General features: G+C 42.0%; 1 long non-coding RNA gene across 1 annotated transcript in view; it reads right to left on the bottom strand.

Moving 5' to 3' along the window:
* Window positions 1-22,008, bottom strand: part of LOC308190919 — a 119,978-nt gene extending 97,970 nt beyond the window's left edge. Inside the window, exons 1-3 of the long non-coding RNA XR_013947569.1 lie at window positions 21,338-22,008; window positions 20,215-20,433; window positions 3,947-4,086 (exon numbers count right to left, since the gene is read on the bottom strand). This is a non-coding gene — a long non-coding RNA (uncharacterized lncRNA). The remainder of the gene's footprint in view (window positions 1-3,946; window positions 4,087-20,214; window positions 20,434-21,337) is intronic.
* Between the last annotated feature and the right edge of the window lie 586 nt (window positions 22,009-22,594).

Here is a 22,594-nt window from a genome sequence, read left to right as displayed (position 1 = left end):
ACACTCTTGGCTTGACACAACTCCAGCAAGGTCCGGGTAAAATGCAGTGTATTCCTCTCTGTTTATTTGGCAAATGAACAGCAGTGGTACTCACTCCGGACTGCATTTTGCAGACTATACCCTTAGAAGCAGAGGCAGCTGGTGGTGGCCACCAGGCCTCAATTATATATGAAAATATCACCTAGATGGAAAGTCGTACATATCTGCAAAAACAGCCTTACGCCTGCATAAACCAAAGGAGAAAAAGGTAGCTTAGGAGGCAAATCTTATACTATACCCAAGCCAAGCATCTATAATATATGTTTTGTTTGGTATTTACACAGAATCTATCTGAAAATGAAGGTGCCTTTAGTTGCCAAGGGTAGCAGATGTGTTTTCTGGAAACTACTGCCAAAAAGCAAGTTAAGAAAGGGGGAGAAGTGGAGAGGGAAGTTCAGCTTCTTCAGCATGGAGAGTTTGGTGTCTGAATATGCTATGTCAACCCACTCACAATAAAATTTAAAACATTTAACCCAAACTGCTGAGACTGCAGCTGACTGTTTTCAATCTCACTGACAGCACAGCAATCAAACTTCAGCCACAGGGTTCAGCCTTCCTGACGGGTACATTTGCCCGCCATCTGCAAGTGGTATGTGGGACATGCCAGAAGACCGACTGCAGGCCAAGCCTGAGAATCTGCAAGGGCAGAGTTGGCTCAGGGACCATGCCACAAAGAAACTGGGCAGCTCAGGACACCCAATGAGCCCATCTTGGCCCAACTGGCCCTCCCCAGTGCTGTTTCTCCAACACCCACCATGGGTGTGAGGGCTTGACCAAGCTGTGGCACGCCGCCCTCCAAGCAATGCACGACTCCTTCAAATTCAGCACCTTGATGAAGCTACAAGAGGAAGATTGTGTGGCCCCTGGCCTGGTACAAGAGCAGCGCTGTTCTCTTAAAAACAAAGGGTTTTATCTTTATCTCAGCTTTTCCATCTTTCAAGACCTAAAATTTCATTCTCTAAGCACTTCCTTGAAGATGTTTTAGGCAGAACTACACATAAAGAAGCCCAAATGGCTGACAAAAGATCAATAGCATTTTTCCCAATGAGACCTATGGATACTGTATTTTTAATGTGTACTTTTAACCTCTTTCTGACTCCTCATCTCAGTGACTACACACAACATATGGTTCTAGCAGTCAAAAGAATTAAGCAAATATCTAAGAAGATAATGAAGCAGTAAAACCTATGCTAGAGATTAAATTCTCTAGAAACCTGTAAATAAGGGGAAAAGATTTAGAATGGTGCTTCACTGCAAAAAGGAAAAGAAACGGAAGACAGTTTTATTTTAAAGCGGCTGCGTACCTGAAGAGACTGAAATTGTAGAAGAATTTGTCATTTATGTAAGGCACAGGTGTCAATCTTTAAAAACTGAGAGGGCTCACTGATCCTTGGCAAGGGAACAGGAGATGACAGGTACCAGCAGCAAAACAGTCAGAGTCTGCTGGGGAAACGAGCTTTTGGGGTGCAGTGAGAGTTTGCTAAACAAACTCCCCATGGGGAGGAGGCAGAGCCTGGCCTGAAACAACCTTGAATGAGAGACAGCAATCTGAGCCCTGCAGTCAGCCATGGTGCTGCATCCCCTGCGGGGAAACCACCTGGACCAATGCACAGCAGAAAGCATCACAGAGTCTCCTTGGGCAACATGTGGCTGCATACTGCCTATGTGCTGTGGCCCCTTGGGAGGCAGAAGCACACACACATCTTTCTGAAGATTTTCCAGTTACACATTTGCACAGTTGTTGTGTTGCACAGAAATCCAAGTGACACGGCAATGACCTAACTTTGTCGAGATGGAGAAGGGAAAACCTCAGCATCTGACTGATCTAAGAGCAACACAAACTTCCCTACTGGAATGTCACAGAAACAAGATTTAAGCCCCTGAAAAAGGCTCCCAACATTGTAAAGCCTTCCATATATTAATAAGCTTAATTATTTGTGAGTCTCTCTGGAGCCTAATCATTAATGCACTGTAATTAATGCAAATGCCAGTCACTATGGCTGCGTCTACATTACCTGCTGAGATATATATCACAGAGTCTGGAGGACATGGGGAATGGTGGTATAGACCACGGCTCTCACTGGGCCTGCGTTTCCCTTGCAGAGGTCAGTACGCACTTGGGCATCACCCTAAAAAAACGTGCTCGCAGGCTCAGGAACCGAGAAGGGCTGCTGCATCCAGTAGTGTACTGTGAGTAAGGACAGAAAACCTCATCAACCGCCTTACAAGCCAGTGCAGAAAGGTGGACTCTCAAAGCACTTTCTGCTGGTGGCTGGTTACGAGAATAAAAAGGAGATCATTCATATTCTTTACTGCTCCACAAGGGATGAAGAGTATTTTAAAAGGAGCAGCCTATAATGGCAGTAGCAGTAGACAGTACTTTCTGGGATTAAACTGCAAAGCAGTATTTGCAGAAAACTGCAGTGGTTCAGCCTCTGCGAATTGCAGAGCCCTTTCCTTTGCATGGCTCTAAACTTTCCCCTCAGCCCCACCAAAGCTAATTGAAATGGACAGCACGAGCTATTCAAGAAGCTCTTATTTTCAGAGAAAGAAAAATGTCAGCAGAGACATTTATATCAGCACAATCATTTCTTCGGGTCTTTCGCCCTCCTTCTCCCACCCCTGGTTATTAAATAGATCACTCTAGCTAGGAAGTTCTTCATATAAATTCCTTACCTATACACCGCTGCTGACTGGTTGATGATGCTGTCAACTTCCCAATGCCACAGTGTTCTTTCAGAAAAAATGTGAGTATTTTTTTCAGATGACATACTATTTAACAAAAGACAACAAACAACAAACCTCCAACTTCAGATACTGCAAAAAACCATCATCCTGTGACCAAGAACTGCAGAATGCCTGAGGTAAGAAAATACTATTTATTCTTGTAATGGATTTTATGAACAAATCAAATGAGGTGAGATGTTTCTGAAAATTTGATCATTCATCACCAAAGCCTTTTCTCATCTTGTACTCATCAGTTCTACTACCTGCCGCTGCTGGAAATATGCCCTGTACATAGAAAAAGACATAACGTGCATGCACACATACACACACACACACTTACTCAGAGGCACACACTCCAAGCAAATGCCTGGCCTTCTTTGGAGAACAGCAGATTTATAAAAATGCAAGGAACATTTAATCAGTCATTTTTATTTGCTTTTCTTTTAATAAAAAAACCTACTCCAAATACGGAATGTGAACTATTACCTACTTTCTAAATGTTGGACTTAACTACTCTCCTCTCTTCTTTTTCCTCCATCTCGGAAATAAGCTTAATATAGCTGTACAGGATATGCACAGTATTTTTAAGGTTAGAGTTTGATTTTGTCTTTCAAAATGGTAATGACTTTACAGTTACAGAGATATAAAAAAATCCCAACCATTTGGGGAAACTAATACTTCAGTTATCAGTTAACTTATAACTTAACCTTCAGGCATTTTCTGAGGTTTTGGGAAAGATGTGGCCGCAAAAAGGCGGTTTCATTCCTGGCAAAGTCTTGTATGTGTATATGCATGTTTTGTATGTGAGTTTTAATGTCATGAAATACCAGAAAGAAGTTTTGGGGTTTGTGGGAATAAATTTTCTGTGTTTATGTTCATTTAAGGGAGGGTGGCCAAAAACGTCTATTCACAGAAGCTTGGCAGCAATCCCTCATAGAGACAAATAAGTACATTACAAGATAGTACTGTTCCCTTTCCACTGTGTAGCAATGTAGGATTTCACACCCTGTTCACACTGCAGAAGACTGAATGAAATTTATCAGTGCTTGAAGGGATCATTAAAAAAAGAGCAAAACCCAATCCTTGCCCTGCAGACACTTGCAGTTATTATCTGCTTGTATCGGGAGGTACTGTGATGGGTTCATAGGATGGAAGATACATCTGCTGAGGCCATACCTACCCTAGATTTCATTGCAGGCTGGTGTGTCTCTACTGCTCATTGGCAGTGTGGTCAGTCCTGAAGTCAATCCATGGCTTGCCCTTGGAAGATTTCCCTCAATTTTTAAATCTGGAGGCAGATGGTTTTTCTGGTTGTGGTTCCTGCAAAAAGGAAAAAAAAAAAAAAAAAAAAAGGAGTCCCAAACTATTCTCATTTTCTTTTCACCTACCTTGGTGGCTCATAAGCAAGCAAGCAGTTGATAGAAATGGTCTTTGGCAACCTATCATCCATCATTTTCAGGCTGAATGGCACCTCGCTCTGAGGAAGCAACACTGTGACTATAAATAAATTCAAAACAATGTATTTAAAATATCTTGAGGCTCTCACTCCAAAATTATCTCCCCAAAATAAAACCAAAGAGGTTATTTTTCTTATCTCTTCCATATCACCCTCTCTTTTTCCTCCTGCTCTAGAAGAAATTTGTGTTCTTCCCACAAATTTCATTCTTCCTCTCCTCTTGCCAGCTGTTTTCCATCCCTGGCACATGTGAACTTCTTCTTGACATAATGGTACAATGTTTCTTTTCTCTCCACCTCCCAGCAGTCTTAAAAGACACTGTCAGATATCAGTTTCCCTTCCTGGACCATTTTTAGCTATCCTGCCCCTCCAGAGCTCTCCAGAATTTGTGGCACTTAGGGGATGCATTGAAAAGCATTTTATCTTTCTGACCCCCAAGGGAAGCCCTACAACCTCAGAGGTAATGAGAAAGCTGCAAAATCTGAGAGTGAGGGCAACCTGGAGGGACATCAGAATAGATATCTTCAACATTATTCTTCATATGTAATAAAACTGGCTTTGCTGGAAGCCTCATGAAGTCTTTGCCATCTTTGTGACCTAATTTTTCATATAATCGAGACACACAAAGATCTAAACTAAGGAAGTGTTTGGGTCTGATTCCAAAACTGGTCAGATATTTGCAGTGATATGGCACCACGAAATAACACAAGTGTGAAAGTCATTTCAATGAATGAGATAGATTTAAATAATAATAATAATAATAAATAGAACAAAACTCTGGTGTGACCATTATAATTTCCTTTAAAATCTCAAAGACTTTTACATTAATGGCTGACTTGTTTCTAATGCATTGGGAAATAAATACACATATATATGTCTTATCACATTAGAGCAGTTTTAAGAAAATGGACCATAACACTTTTCTGGCAAGTGATTTGGCTGTGAAAATATTTCTGTTGCTGTTCTCATACTGTAACAGTACCAAGCCAGCTGATCTGTTCAGAGATAATTGAAGTAGGATTTTTTTTTTCTTTAGTTTAAATGTAGTTCTGAAGTGGTTTCACAAACACCCTTGAATATTACCACAGTAAATGAAAGGCAATTTCTAAAATGCACATCTTCCTTCCTTCCAGTGTTGGTACAAGAGCAGGAGATGGGTTTGCAAAGGCCCTTTGCATCCTTCCTTTGCCATGCTGAGATGGAGACTTGATCTCACAACTTTACATTATATTCAGAGCTTACACCAAATGGGTTTAAATTTTATTTGTTTTCAGCTTCATCTCAGTTAAACAGTCTGGAAATGGCCCTGTAGGTGAAAAATTCTGAATTTCAGTCTGAACCAAGTTTCCAAAGGCTTCAGCAGTGTTTCAGGTCAGACAAATCAGTGACTGTTGTATCAGCATTACTACATCATCAGGTGTAGTAGGTTATTCAGACGGTTATTCAGACCAGTTACATTAGGCATACGGTTCAGCCAGAAATCAGACTAGTAAGTTATAATTGCTTATTACCAAAATAAATAAATAAATGAATAAATAAAAGTTGTCCCTTCCTGCATCCAGTGGAGAGAGAGGAAGGTGCTTCCAGAGCAGGTAATTTGGACTACCAAAGTTAAGTGCAATAGTTCTCTGCTGTTTGACGAAAACCTTGTAGCTCAGAACCAGGCCTTGGATGTACACTATCTGCTGAGAATTTGTCGAAACAGCTGGAGGTAATGCACCCAGACCACTCTGCATTGCTCAGAAGATGAGATACTCTTTCGGGAACAAGAGGGAGTTTTCTCAGGACTGCCATTTTTTAGCTGAAGCCATGTTGGCTGTTGCATGGAGCTTGGAGTGTCACCCCCCTCATGGCAAGTCTTCCCACAGCAGCAGCTATTGCTGTAGAGGAATCTGCTGGCAACAGAGGTTGTATCTGTAGCAGTAAATTCAGGATGGCCAGGACCACTCCGGGGCAGCGAGGCCAGCTGGCAGAGAACAGCCTGTTTCCATGCAGTCGAACTCTCCTACTTTTCAAAATGCATCCAGGTTGAACGTTTCCACAGAAGCTTCATTTTTGGTTACTTAAAACATTTGTTCCTACTGGCACCACAGCACTACCAAAAGACAGATGGGCTGGTGGCAGGTAGCTTGGCTGACAGGCACCCAGGGATGCACGAAGGCAGATCCCTCCTTTTGGATCTCCCGAGGCTACCTAGTGGGAGTGTGGGGAGGAGCAGCAGCAGCATTTCACTGTGCTACAGCTAGGTCTAAAGGCAACATGTGCCTGAACCCAAAGTTTATGAGCCCATCATGCAGATAAAGCTGACAGTATTAGGCACATCATAAATATTCATACAATTTACCTGCTTAGGGGAGCTAGGGAAAAAACAGCTCTAGGAATAAGGCTCCTCAGGACAGTGTAGGAGTACCACACAAGCAAAAAAGCACTGGAAAATCTCATCAGACTGGACGGCATCCCTTTGATTACAGGATTGGTTTATTTATTTAAGTCATCACAAAACCATACCAACCAAGGCACAGGACTCCAAGTAACAAGCAGTCAAGACAGTACAACTAACACTTCACAACAAAAGGTTGGTGCTCAGGGTGTAGGAAACTTTCTAATCTATTTTTTTTCTGCAAAAGACACCAACATGTTACATCCTGGTGTTTCTAAGAAGTTATTTTTCTTTGTTAAAGGTTTCCACCAGTGGGCCTTGCTATTTATTCCATGAAGTAAGAACAGATTATTTAACAGCAGAAGTTTATTCCTTTGTGCTGCTCCCATCACGAAAGCTCCTGAACACTGACTTCCTGCACTTCTAAGATAGAAGTTGAGGAGCTGTGCCTGATGGTGGTTAGTGGGAAAACTTGCGCTGGTGTAAATGCAGACACAGAGTCACACAGCCTGTTTACCATCCAACTGTCCCCTGCTATCTGTAGGCACAGCATTGCTCCTGCAGGCTTCATTGGCACAGATGTCACAGGAGGCAGAGCAGGAAAACACTTCAAGATGTCCCATGGCAAGAAAAGCTGTATCTCAATACTTTTCCCATTGGGCACTTGTTTCCCTTGCTCTGGAAGGCAGTTCTTCAAAGGAGGCTCCCCAGCTCCAGATATTCTTGTCCAGTTCCTCTCTATCCTAATGTTTTTTTTTTCTTGCTGTCTAATTTTCTCTGCAGTTTATGACCATCACTTCTTGTTTTGTCCACCACAGATAGATATCATTCCCTCCTCTTTCTACTTGAAAACTGTTATCCTGTCCCATTTCCCCCACCAGTCTACACACCCTCAGAATAAATAACCCAAATCTTTGCCTTTTTTCTCCTTAGACTGAGTCATCAGTTCACATTTTCTAGATATCTTAATCTTGCTGTACTCCATCCTCTCCAAGCGATCTATGTCTTTCTTGAAGTGCAATGCCTGCTACTGAATATGGAATAGCTTTATAAGCAGAAGGATTACTTTATGTCTTTTTTGCTTACACATATCAGGATAGGCTTTCTCTTTTTGACAACAGGCTTACATTGCTCACACATGCTTAGCTAGTGACCCAACATAGTTCCTCGATAATTTCTGAAAGAAACCATCCTATTTCTCATAGAAACCATCCTGTTTCTCATCCTATGTTTAATTAATGTTTTTTTGCCCACTCACTTTTATGAGGCTCTGTGGAATTCCATCCTTTTTATTTATTTTTTTAAGGAATTTTCTCCAATTTGTAAAAAAATCACTTTTAATTCTAACTCTTTCCCCCATTGTGCTTGCAGTCTTTCTCAGACTTGCTTTATCTTCAGATTTACTAAGCCTCCCGTGATCTGGTTCATTAAAGAAAGCATTGGATGAAACTGCATGGGGAACAGGCGTTCATGCACTATTCACAGGGGGAGATTTCCAAAGAGCTGGAACCTTATCACAATTTAATGATATATATTTTGAAATTCCAGTCCCCCTTTTGACACCCACTACCACTCTTCTAGGCTGTGAGTTTCAAAATCACTCCTACACAAAGGCTGTAATAAGATCCAAGAAAGCATTTTCTAATTGATAACGCTGAACTTCAGCCAGGCATGTGAGTCTGAGATCTTAAATTATCCTAATTCATATCTGTGTGGCTTCACACTTCATGTGTTTACTACTAGAGAATTTACATCCCTTCCAGCTAACAAAAAGGTTTGAAAAGCCAGTGGCCTTCTTTCTGGTGCTCTGCATCTTCTTGCTGAATTTAAGTATTGTACTCGGTGTGCATTAACTGTATATTATTTATATACAGTTTATATACAGTTATAGAAGCATATCTCACTTATTTGACTGGTAGAGGCTTGCTTTTTCTCTGCTGAACTCCTTGAAAACTGAATCCCTTTGTTCGATGCAGCAGAGCTGTATATCAGCGGTCTGCAACACAGAGGCAGCATGCTCCAATGGGCTGAGAGCCAGGATCTCCCTAATTTCAACTCTAATTTTGCAATATAGAAAGTTGCACAGGTCTAGGCAGGTACTTTATCTCCCTCCCTTGTCTTACTGCCAGCCAGCACTAAACCAACACAACAGACAATGCTGTTTCCCTTGTTTTCCATCAAAGTTCAAAATTAATACCCGCAGTGAGTTTCGCCCAGCTAAAAGCTCTTAACTACAATTATTCTTTCACATTTTCAGTGCATATTTACCAACAGCATCTTGGAAATAGGCTACCAGAACTTCTGCTGGTGTAACCACGAGGCTCCACAGATAGCCAGGAGAACAGTTTGTGAAGGCATTACGTTATTGAACTATCTGGTTCTGTAAATCCAATTTGATGAGATCTGCTATAAAACCAGTTTCTGCACCCTTGAGCTTTACTGCAAAACACCTGCATTTAGCCTTCTTTTTTCTACTGAGGGCACAAATATTTTAGAAGCTGAATCTCTTAATGGAATTGATGTATCAGGGAAGAGCAGGTGGATTTCTTAAAAAAAATAAAAAGCAAACATATGGAAGGGAAGCAGAGGAAGGAAAGAATAGTTTCACTAAAGAGAGTCTTTCTGTGCAATACAATACTAAAGAAATACCATGAGAAATCAACCGTAGGAAAATTAGGAGCTACAAAACTGGAGATAAAACAGAATTAGAAGTAAAAGAAGCAGAGCAGGAATACAATCTACAAGGTCAATTGATAAAATATGTACCAAGCACTGAACCAACACCAATCAATACCGCTCAGTATGAACAGAATCACAGCCTAATAACCACATCACATCCACTTTATGGTACTATCTATCACAGCAGCAGTGGGAGGCCGTGGCAATTCCACTTTCTGCACACTCGGATGGACTGGCCTCACTCGGAGCTCCTGGTGCCGTTTCATGCCACCACAAAGGTGGCAGGGCTGCTCCACAGACAGCAACACCACCCTTTGGTTGAGTCCACCAGAGACTTGGGACAGCAAATCTGGGGTAGGGGATAGGCAGGATGGTGAGAAGCTGAGCATGCAAACAGGAGGATTTGGGCCCAAAATGTTTCATTACAGTTTGCAAGGAGTGCAACACACAGATGAACATACAGGGCATGGGGGAAAAGCAAAGAGAGGGAAGGTGCGTGTAGCACAGGGGAACATACACCACTGCATGGCTCAAGATTCATTAGTGAGGGTTTGAAAATGGGCTGGAGGACATGTGGATCTGAGACTTCATCCCACATTTTGATCTCATGTTTATAAAGGTTGACTCATATCATAATCCACTGTATCTTTAAGAAAATGCTGGTGGATCTCCTTCAAGATTTTCATAAGGAAAGACAATCAGCAGCAATTATGCCTCAGGAAAATACTGCTCAAATACTGGAATACATACAATATAGGCTGTGGTTACTACTTATGCCTAAAAAGGATTGCTGAAGGGAAAAAAATAAAAATAAAAATAATAATTAAAAAAATCCACTCTTTCTCCAGTTACCCTTATTCCAGAGAAGAATGGGATACTAAATATTGCTTTAGTTATACAAAGCCACAGAATTTCATCTACTCAGTCTAAACCCTGCTGTGAGACTGGAGGCTCTTTAGGCTACCGCCACTGCATGCCAGCACCAGGAGCAACCAGTCTGGCACAGAGTTGCCTCTGCCCACCATGGTGCTCACAGCACGGCCAGGCGGGACACAAGGACACTTTTCAAGGTTTCTCCTTGATTTTCTCCACACCTTTTTCCTGTCTTTCAGCCGGTTCAAAAAAAAAAAAACTCTTTTTATAAAGTTTGAGTTTCAGGTTCTTTTTGTTTGTTTGTTTTCTTTGTTTGTTTAGATTTTGGAATATAAGTTCATCATTGTCTGACAGAATTCATAAATTCACAATTTTACAAATTGTGCAGGTTAACTTGTTAAAAAGAAAACAAATGAATTTGACAAAGACTTAATGAGATGAAGAAGCCTCATATTTCAAAACGTTTAATCTCACCAAAAAGGTCTTACACAACCTTAACCTGCTTGAAGCAAAACCCACCAGTAAAGCAGGCTTAGAGCACTCATGAACTAGCACAGTTCATCTTCATTTCATAACTAAATTTTCAAGAAAGATGCTGTACCATATTTTTTCACTTTCAGTAAAAATGGTACTATATAACTTATGGGACACATTTTGAAAATACCATGTGTTGCTTGTACTGCTATCTCAGAAATGTAAAGAAATAAACCTTCCTGCATATATTTACAAAGCTGTTTGCAAGATTTTAGAGTCTAATTAATTGTAAGTTCTCCCCAAATGAGAAAATAAAGAAATCACAGGGAGATTGAGAAGCAGCACAAGAGTGGAATTATCTCAGGAAATTAATCAAAATGTGCATAACCAATTATTTGACAGATATTATTTCTCCTAATTATAGACAGATACTACAGCTGACAGAGAGGTAAGGTGGCTTTTTACATGATAGCAAAGCACAGGACATCTGTCACCAAGATCTATTCTACAGTTAGTTCTCTTAATACCTCAATTAAGACAGTCTCAGATCAAACTCGGAGATAAATAACTTTGCACATTTCCTATTCTGTGGCTGTGTAAGCAAATGAAGCCCACAGGCTGCTAGGTCTGGAAAATACTGTCCTGTGTGTTCACCCCCTTGTCCAGATGCAGGAAGAAGTTCAGCTGAGACTGTTATCCTGACCCATGCCCAGCTTATGCTTGCAATATGCTTTTGTGCTCACATTATCCCATGCTTTTCGCAAATACAAAACAACACTGTTGAGTTTCTAATGTCCACTATTTCACCACCCCATGTGCTGTTCTGACAACTAAGAAGTGACTTCAAAATGTTTCATTGCTGGGGGTGGCTTTGTTTTGTTTCAGTCATCAAACTCAGCACAGTCCATCGAGGTTAATTCATCACCTCCACCCCTGGCAACACTTTTATGCTGCTCCAAATACTGCCGAGGCATAGTTCAAACACGCACATAGTTATGTTTATGCATGACCACACACATTTATATGCATGTGTATACAAATACATGCATACAAGCACAGAGACACAATTCAAATGCAGTTCCATCATGTTTTTCCTTTAAAATAATTTTAGCCAGTGGCATTGCAAAATCAGCCTGGCCTATAACCAGGAGCCTGCACCTGCACAGCTCCCAGTTGCAGAACCCCTCCTGTAATTGTTAAGCAATTTGCCTGTTATGCACCACTGGCAAGAGTCTGGTAGCTCTTACGCTCAAAAAAGCATTTGTTTGGCTCATATGTTACTAAGACACTGCATTATTCTTCGGGCCGTCTAGAAAGCTGCCTGTTGCCATACTGGCAAAAGGTTTTGCTCTCTACATGAAACACTACTTTAGCTCCAAGGAGCACAGCCCAAAAGAAACAAATCCTTCCTAAAACAATGTTCCTATCCTACGTGTTCCCACTATATTTGGAGATGTAGGAAGGAGCAGAGCTCATTGTTCCCTGCTCCCACTCCTAATCCTGTACAGAGTAGCCAATTCTGGTAAGGAGATAAGGAATAGTTCAGGCTTTTTTTCTTAAACAGAACAATTACTTTCTGTTTCTCTTCACTCTCTTACCAGACTGTTTTAGCTAGTCTTTCGCTAGCATCATTATATACATTCTGGGCAGTGCCACTGACATTGGCAATAGCAGTGAAAACGCACTGCTGCCCATGCTGCAGTGACAGAACCAGACTAAAGGTGACCCAGAGACTGTGGGGCCACACTCGGCTTCCTACAGCTCTCTGAAAAGATCAAAAATAAGCAAGTACACAGATCTCTGGTGAATTATTTTTTTTCAATTTCTGGTGATAAGTGTAGTCACTTATCGTAAAATCACTAATTCCACCCATCTAGAAACACATCTGCTAAGCTGAACCAGCTGCCCTCTGTAGCCAGTGGGAGGCAATAGGTTGACAGAATCACCCCTCAAGATGCCTATCTCAGACACATACCTTGGACAAGACAAAACAAATTTTGGAGATGCCCATCCTGAAAAGTTAACTGCACAAGGATCCTGGAAAAGTTTGGCTTATGTCCATTTATAATGGTAATAAAATATGAATGATTGGCACTGAAAGAGCTGGAGCTGAGAGAGAGGGATCCTGCCTTTAATATCTTGTGGCCAGCACAAAGAACACACAGAAAGGCACTTTGTAAAGTGCTGATTGCTATAGAAACCATAGCACCATTTCTGTGTCTTTTATCTTTATTCTAATATCCCCTCTAAGCTTGGGTTAAGCAAAATTCTGGGCCATAGTCCTTTACTTGGAGAATTTCTAACACAGTACAAAATTTGAGGCCGTTTCTTGCCTTTCTTTACAATTTTTACATGCACACACTGGCTGAAAAGCTTTTTAGCCATGCCATTAATCTGCAGGTGCTTTAGTGAGGAGATGATGTGCAGATTTAACGAACTACTGAAGATCAGTACTTGAAAAATGGGAACTATTGTTATTTCATGCCTTGCAGATTATGAACTGATATCTGTAGCCTCCATCCTTTGCTTGCATTTCCTAACTTGGAAATCTCTGCACATTTAGAGGAGCATTCAGTTAAAAAGGAAATGGATTTCTCTGTCTAATTAGTCTAAGTGCTCTCTCCTAGCCTTTGTCCTTGTCTTTCTGGGATCTCATTTATGGTGCTATTTAAAAGGAGCCACATCTGTTACAATGAGCTGTCTGTCAACTAAACATCCCATATCAGGCACAATTTTCTCTCACCTTTTACTTATACTTTTCAATAACAAGATGATAGATGCAGATTTTAGTCAGCAGTTCTTTCAAACTGCTGAAAGTTTGCCCCCCTCCCCATCCTCTTCCAGCTTGCAATATACTCTTGATTTAGAGGCACCACGAACACAGAACAGAAAACCAGGATGAGTTTGGCCTCCAAGTTTGCTTTTCTTTAGACCGTTAAAAAAATCAACTCGGTCTTTGCATGTTTTAATTGAAAAGAGTGTTAATCGCTCAGTAGCAATAGACATATGCCTCACTGTAAATTTTACATTCACCCCTAGCTGTTGCAGCTGGTGTTGATTTAGTGTTACCCTGATAACCCTGCTGGGTGGCTTTTTACTTGATTTACATTCTCTGTGACGGGTGGAGGTAACATTTCCAAGAGCGTGAAAACAAAGTGACCTTACAGCTAGAATCTTGCTCCGACCAGCAGCAAAGCAGTGTTTTCACCACCTAACCTTTAAAAGCAAAGCTCCACAGGTCACCCCGAGCAACACTGCTGCCACAAACTTTGTTTTCATCTACCAGCCACAAACATTCAGGGCCAGCTTTGAACATTATGGGACGTGTTGGAAAGAGGCGTTAACCTTGGTCCTGCAGCCTCAGCACAGGCTAGCCCAGGGAGCACCAAAGCTGCTTGGGCAGGGGCTGCCACCAGGACCTCTTTTACAGCTCCCAGCTGGATGTTCACAGCACCTTGCTGTAGTGCTTTTATGAGACGGCTCTTTCTCCTGCCTTTGTGGGGCATTTAGCCGTGAATCCTTAAGATATTGCTTCTACTGTGCCCTGCTTTTAGCAGACCTTCAGTAGCTTGGTCACAACACAAGTAATGATTAATAGTAAATTATTAACGCTATTAACACTATTGCTAACTTTGTCTGAAATGCTCGTGCCCTTCTTGTAATGGATAGCTGGTTGCTACTTTCTGCAAATTTAGTATCATACAGTGGAAAGAACAATGTGTATATACATATATATATATTTAATTAGATTTTCTATTAGTGAGTGATGAGTTACTTTCCTCTTTCTTTTTTTACAAATTCTGGTAGGTATGAAGTTGAAGTCTTGGTCTACCATCTTTATTTCATTTTAAATACAGACAATAGCCTTTGCTGTACAATCAGCATATATAAAACCAGACTTAAAATTCCTTATGAATCTGTAAGAAGAAAGAGCAGAAGCAAGGCTCAGTCTTTACAAAGACCAAAGTGTGCACCTGGCTGAGCAAAATAGTTGTTATCAGAGGAGAGACCAATATGCAGCATTGCTGGCTGCCTCTTTATGCTGTTTTCCACCATTTCTGTTTCAGATGACAAAACTCCACTGACACCAACTGATATTTAACAGCTAATGATTCGAAAGTTTGTTCTTAAATGTAAACTAAGTCCTGACACATCATCTAAGCATACCCCTTAAAGCTCTAGTTCACGCTGCTGGTGGGGATGCTGGATGCAGCCCTTATCTGATCTCACTGAGCCATAGGGCAGGCTCTTTGCCGCATTCTATCTTACAGTATAGATACCTTCTCCTAGATTGTATTATTTTTATTTTTTTTTTTGGTATTGCCAAGTTTATCATGAAGCACAGCATACAGCCAGAAGGAACAAAATCTCTGTTTTTAAACAGTGTTCCTTAATGAGCCTGCCCCAAATTAAAACAGCCTCCATTATAACTTCAAAAACCTTCCCACTTCTCAGAGATACACTGCGTATATCTCAGAAACAAAGTTCATGCCAAAGGGCATTTTTTTAGCTTAGCTGCCAAATGCTGCATTAACTCACTGGCTGCAATGCTGATTCATCAGACCGTACTCATCAGAAATGCCTGTGTGCTCTCAAATAGAGATTGCTTTCTTTTCTGGCAGTTTAGATGCCTCTTCTGTGACAAGTTTCAAGCTTTATGGCCTCAGTAGATACCTTATTTGATTCTGGATTGCCACCATAGGTTCAGAACTACCAGTTACCCTTTCAAAACCTCTCATGGTGTTGGGGCTGTGGGAGGGGGTATGATTAAATACGATTGAATTTAATTAATTGCTCTTTTTGTTACAAAAGCTGGACTCTCTTTGGAAACTGGACCACAGGTACTGTTATCTGTCCATCTTGTGGAGGATATTTCTGTTTTCAAGGGACCCTAGCTCAACAGGCACTTGTTCTTTCACTGAAACTGATGTGGTGTACAGTGCTGCCAGCTCCCTGGTATTTCCAATTTCACTGAAATCATGGGATTTTAGCAGGAAGCTGGAAGTTAAGAGAAGGAAAAAATAACACAAAAGCAGAAATAATGAGTAGAAACTGGGGGAAACAATATTGATTTGGCACTTCAGGACAAAATTAATTGCTGGGCAGAGGCAGACGATGTAACAGAGCATCTGATGAAGGGCAAAATCACCTTGTTCAGTAAATTTAAGAGAGTAGACAATACTGATTCTTTCTCTCATGCTCATGTGTATTAAATGTAGTTTAGAGAGGGAAGTGACTGATTTATTTATTTATTAACCTCAAAAAATGTTACAAAATCTATGTTCTGACTTATGAATCTTAAGGGCTGAATCTCTTTGGGTTACCACTATTGTCAATGAATCCAGAACACACAGTTTCTATGAAATTCACTGGGAAGCAGACAACACATTGGGCAAAGAATATGACAAATTTTATAACATTAAACACCCCCCTATCTGGAAGTGAAGAGATTCCAGCAAAATTTCACTTTGGGATTCAAAGATACTTGGTTTTGGTCTGAATCTGTCCTAATCCAGCTCCCATTGCTATTTACAGTGTTATTAAATGATAGTGCATTTTAAAACATTGTAATTCCCCTTGCACTGGTATTTTATGGGCTGAAGTCCCATGGTCTCTTACGCAGCTGTCAAAACCTCCAACTTTCCCAGGACAACTGTTACAGTTTATTTAAGTGCTGTCACTGCCAAAATCCTGGGCATTCTGAAAATCTGAGGGTAGCACAAAATAAACTAAAGCTGAGCATCAGAAAAAAAAATGAAACAGGGAATATATTGCTCACTGACTGAGTCAATCTGAAAATGCATTAGATAAAGAAAACCTTATTTGAAAAGAAGCCCCCATCAGAGTTTTGTTTTTTACTGCAAAACTCAGTCCTGACATGTTGCAAAAAGCAGGCACTTTACCCCAGAACCGAGGGCTGCCTTTGCACTGCTGCACAAATACAGCTTTTACCATAGGACGGGCATGTTCTTTCACAGCTTGGTAAATATGACAGTCACCCAGCCACATCCCAGGGATGCCAAACCATTGCTCTCCCACTTAGCTCTCACCGTCAAATACTTCTACATGGCCATTTACAAGGACAGGAGAGTTACCAGCTTCTGGACCTGGAGAACCCAGCCAGGACAAGCACAGAGAAGGAGGATCCAATAAAGATAAGAGCAGGACAGAGATCATAACAAACTACTGCAGGTGCCTCTTGCCTCCTTATGTGCTTGCAGGTGTCATGGCTGAGAAGAAGCTGGTCCAGCCTGGAGGCAGCAGGGGCACTGCAGAGTTTAGGGCTGGAAGGCAGTGAAGGAATTGGCCAGGCTCTGGCTTTTCCTCTGCACCTCTTTGTAAGAGGCTGGTTGGCCTGCTGGGCAGCGTGGCCTTTCTGATACAAAACATAGCACCCAAAGAAAACACACTGATCAGTCTTAAGGTAAAGGCAGGGTTACAGATTTAGTTTTCAAAGTTTCCTTTCAATTTATTTAAAAAAAAAAAAATTAAATTGGCACTACCGAATTTAATGACAAGGCTACCCTGCTGAGTTTGGAGCCCAGAAAGCTATTGTCTCCCTGGTCTATGTATCCTAGATTGTGCTAATGTTTCCTATAATGCGGCTAATAACCAACCATCAGCAATAAATGCCTTGTCATCTCATTGTCGCACACAGCAATAGCTGGAGCAGTGATACTGACAAATGAACCTGCATAATCACTTTAGATTTCTTTGTTACATTTCACAGTGTGAAGACTGCTTCTGCTCAGCACGTCACAAAAAAACAAACAAGAGCTATAGCTGTCTCTTCCATCAATCTTGGCTTATTTTTGTCAGCCCTGTGCCTGTATAACCACAACCCCACCGCCACTTGGCAGCGGATGGAGAAGCTGATGGTTTGGTGAAGACATGGATGGTGGTCAACCATCTAAGACCATCGACCAGAGCAAGATGGACAGATCTCTGGGCTTTCCCTTCACTTCTGTAAACAGTTTTTGTCTTGAGAGTGTGACCGGGCAGGGGTAAAGTGAACTTTTTTTGTAATTTCCAAGGCTGCTTCACGTGGAAAAAGAGAAAAGTGGGGAGGGGGGGTCCTCATTAAAATCCAGTTGAGTCTGACATTTTCCCTTTTACCTTTTCAATCTTTTTATAGTTTCAAATCATTAACTATCAGCATGAAGCTCAAAGGTAGCGCTAGCCATCTATGAAACAGTGACACATTTGACAATAATGCTTTTGAAGAGCTTGTCACATCCTCTTCCCAAATCAGTCTCATTAATGCTCAGACTGTCTCTCTTTTCTCCCTGCTTCTTTTCTCCTGATTTCTCTCTAATTAGCTTGTTTTTTTATGCTCCCTCGTTCCACGGTTTGAGCTTAAAAAAAAAAAAAAAAAAAAAAAGGAAGGAAAGGAAAAAAAATGAAAAAAAGGAAAAAGAAAAAAAGTAAAAAGAAAAAAAGAAAGGAGGTGGATGTCATTTCCATGAACCCCAAGGCCAAGTTAATCAGCAGAATTAATGACTCTATTACCCATTAGACTTGGGGCTATAGCGCTTATATGGCAGCACCCAGTGTTCTCCAATCCCATGCTTCCACGCTTTGCTCTGACAGACGTAAACTTTTGCTCCCTCCTGCAAGCCAGCTCCCCAGTCTGGTCCTCAGTGGCTGTGATAACCCAGGAGGGCAGCCTAGACGTGCCCTCTGTGACAAGGAAAGTGGCAAAAGTCACCTTTTGAAACAAAGAAGGTGGGATAAACAAGGTAGTATTGATTTTTGTTCTTACTCTTGCCCATCTCCTGGCAGCGCCCCAGCCGTGGCAGTCCTGCTGCTGCAGTTCCTCATGCAGATGTTTGTGGGTATGACCTGCAGAGGTGGCAGGCACCTCTTGGTGCTTCACATCAAGATGAGGCCCTGCAAAGCAAGATGCCCACAGGATTTCTCTCTCCCAAGGTGCTTTACTTTCCCGTCTTTGGAACCTACCTGCCTGTGCAATCTGCAGAACGTCACTTGCCTTTTTGCATAATAGAAATGAAGGAAGGCAGGCTCTAATGCCAGGAGCCACCAAAAGCAGTTGAGCTTGGGAGGGGGCTCATCCTGATGTCCTACTCCTGGAGGACACATAGCTGCCCAGAAGGATGGCAGGGAAGGGCTGGCACAGGCTGGGAGCCCCCAGGGACAGGTAGAGGTTCTCCCTCTTTGTGCCAGTGCAGCCCTGGGGAGTGGGGAGCTGGGCAGGCAGCAAGAGCTCATCTGCACCTCTCCTTGCTCTGAAGACAACCTAGCCCTTCTTGGATGCAAATATATAGAGTACATGCAAACTGGCACCTCAGAAAAAGCACCAGTTAGGGGAAAGTTGGGTTCTTTGGGCAAAAGGGGCAGGCAGAGCCCATCTGAACACACTGGAGTTTTTTCCTTCCATGTTTTTGGACCGTCACTGGAGGAGGACAAATCCAAGCATAACCCCTAGGAATTACTTGCACACCTGCTCTAGTTTGCAGTCATGCAGCCTTAAAGTCAGTGGCAGCTCTGCCTTGACCTCTCTAGGAGCAACCTGACCATCAGCAAGTGCCTTGTTGGAGGAGGGCAGCAAGACATCACACATGGGGCTTGCACCTCCCAGAAAGCAGTGGAACTGCATAGAAAACACTCGTTTGTTTTTGAAAACATTTAGATCCTTCTAGCCCAAACAAAAGGAAGCAGAAATTGAGCTTTCCTTCATGGATTTCATCATGCCCCTTACGTGGTGAAGCAGCCCCTGTGCCAAGAACAGTGCAGGATACCAAGCCCAAGCCATAGGAGATACGAGCTTCTTACACAGCTACAAGTAGGGACATTTTTAACCACCAGAGATGGAAATAGAAGGTAAAAGACCAGCGCTGCATTGCCAGTGTAGCCGAGGGTATCCAGGAAAGACTGAAACCATTTTTTGCATGCACTCCTATCAACTCCATACACACCTCTCAGCTCTCACACACAGGCCTTACTACAGCATGGATGTGAACCAAGGTCAGCCAAGCCTGAGCTCTGCCTCTTTCCTGCTTTGCAGCACTTAAATAAAGGGGACAAAAATAGCAGGAAGCCGCAAAATGGCTGGGCGAGGCTCCCTGCTCCTCCAGGGAGCAAAAAGGCTTGGGAGCACAACATTTCCAAACTCTGCTGCATGCCATGGCTTAGCTCAGCCTTGTACTGGAGTTTTTACATTATAACTTCATTACCCTTGTTACAGTTGCAAAAATACATAGAATGCATCTGGACATTAGGAAGCCCCCACCCGAATGGCTCAGCGAGCTCTCCCTCAACCCGTCACTGAGGAATAACAACAAGCAAGGGCACAAGCAAGCAAGTGCATATTCGACATCCCACTGCCTGTAGCTTTTCGCTTTCTGATGGTGGCATTTCACGCGGCTCCTTTTTTCTTCTCCGAAATGCCACCCAAAGGCCTGAGCCTTAAAGTCATGCAGGTGCTTACTGAAGGGCCCAATGCTCCGAAGTAAACGGGAGACAACAGGAAGAAATCATAGATCCATCCCGTTTGGTGCAGCACCACCGCCCTCGTTACCAAAACGTCACCCGAGCCAGCTGTGGTGGTGAAAGGGGCAGAACATACCTGCTGCTGTGCAGGCACAGGCGGGGCATCTCAGGCTGCAAAGATCCACAAGAGGCACCCAGGTCCTGGTGTCATCCTCCAAAGCTCAGTTCCATCTCCTTTTTCATCAGCATGAAGATTTTCGGCTGCCATTGTAGGCTGTTGCACACAAGCCAAATGAAGAATATTTTTTTTTACATGACCTCAGTAATCCAGCAAAAATGTTGGCCTCAAATTTCCCTGCAAAACAGGTAGAAAAGTTACTTTAGCAGTCACTAGGGGAAAATAATAATCAATGAAAAAATTAGGATAAAACCTACGAGTAAAAACCGAGCAGCAGCCTAGCCAGTGATTAGCATTAGTGCTTTTCCCATGTGGAGACATTATTTTGCTACCATATTTTTCACACAATGTTGTTTCAAATTCACTGGACCAATGTGATGGAGCAATTGCTCCCCTCGCTCAAAACTAAACTGACCTGAGAGAACATCCTTGATTTTATTGCCTTGCTATGAGTGCCTGTTCAGAATTCAGTGCTTCTTTAGATGTAGCTTTAATATGCACTTCTCCAAAGTGCTTTCAACAGTAGATATAGCAGACCAGAGATAAATTTGGCCCAGTGCACTTAACCACATGAAATAGCCATAAGGCACAGGGGACATCCTCCAGTTCCAACTCATCTGCCCCCCAAAATCCATAATAATAATATTTTTATTTTAGCAGTCATACCTGAAGGCCTCTAGGTACTTTAAAAAAACATATAGAGTAGTAAAAGCAATTTAGTCCCCGATACTTGAATATTTTAATTCATGGTAGATTATTATTCCTTTGCACACATATTGCTTTAGTCATATACATTTTTATACCTTTCCTTTCACTGTACAACTGCATTCTTAACTATATTTACAGACTGCTGTATTTTCCCTCATTATTTATTCATCATCTCCTATTTTTATGTAAGTTATTGTTTTCAATATATTTTATAAATCAATAACAAAACTTAAACTCCAGCTTTTGTTTGTTCAGATGGAAGAAGAGACAATACAGAGCTATGCATTCTTTGTTGGGCCACTTTACACATAGGAGGACAGAGAGAATTTGGCCTCACTCCCAGCAGGAGAGGAGCCATTAACACTCACATCACCTCTTGACTTCACTGCATGCAACTGTGAGCAGGCACAGGTACCAGCCAACTCTGTGCTTGATGTTGGGAGGATGCATTTTGCTAGCAGACACATTTCAGGAACAATCGATATTCCTTCAACCGTGAAGTTAGTTGAAGCTGTGCCATCTCCCAGAGTATCTTCCATCTAGAAGTAGGGGTGGCCTTGGCCAGTCCTCCCCAGAACCACTGCCCCTCCAACAGCACTGACACGGGCAGGTCCACACACATCCATTCGGCGTGGGAGTGCCATGGCAATAATTATCTGCCTTATGACTGGCAGCACTGGATGTTTAAAAACATTGCACTTCCGAGCCCGCTGTTTTTCCATGTCTTGTTCCTTGAAGAGCTTTCCTGGAGAAGAACACCGAGTATGGTTAATCTGAATTAGCTGCTAAAATGGATTAGCTAAAATGTATTAAAGCTCTATGTACATATTCTCCTTCAGAACTAAGTCGGCCTTTATAAGTCTTATCTCACTTCATTTTAATTCTGAATGAGAACATCTACACAGGGATTTAATGCAATTTAATAAATCCACTCTAAATTCAGACCATTTAGCTAGTTTGGATGTGTTTCCTTCTGTGTCACTGTGTAGACAAACCCTTAAAAAAATGTGTCTGAGAAATGGCTGGCAGAGAGTAGGAATCTGTGCAGTGTTGTACCTCTTTTCCTGAGGAACGCTGCCTGCTTCCTATTTTCACACAAGTGTATGCCACTCATAGAGCCTGGCAAAACCACCATGCTCCCTCGTAATTTTGACACAGAAATCTTTGAACGAAACTTGCTTCTGAAAAAAGCCAGGATCCTTTCCATCGTAACTGCTCTAAGGTGCCTTTCAGGAAGTCCATCTGGTTCTAGCAGGCCTGACACAAATGCAAAATTCAGATGTCTGAAAAGAAGGAGGCAGCTCTGTCATAAATTCCCTCCTAAAGCATTGAGCCACAATGAGACACAAACACTGTTTTTTACAAAACCTTTTATTCACTGAGCTGTTATTACCGACAGGATCTGCTACAGGGTTGTTGCTATCTACCAGCTACTCCACCAGACCAAAGTGAGGTCTCCCTGGAGTTACAGGAGACCGGTTAGTCCCACTTGTTTGTCTGTATTTGACAGTGCTGAAATGCAGATCATTTAAGCTGCTTAAGAGGAACTACCATGTCTCCCTAACTTTCCTGTCTCGGAAAGGAGAAGGAATGAGCTGCTAATACAAAACCTTACTGCCTGTCTTACAGC

This window comes from Anser brachyrhynchus, assembly GCF_964034855.1.
Source record: "Anser brachyrhynchus genome assembly, chromosome: 2".
In the NCBI taxonomy this organism is placed as follows: domain Eukaryota; kingdom Metazoa; phylum Chordata; class Aves; order Anseriformes; family Anatidae; genus Anser; species Anser brachyrhynchus.
The sequence above is the reverse complement of the archived record's forward strand: the minus strand, read 5'-3'. Positions and strand labels throughout refer to the sequence as shown.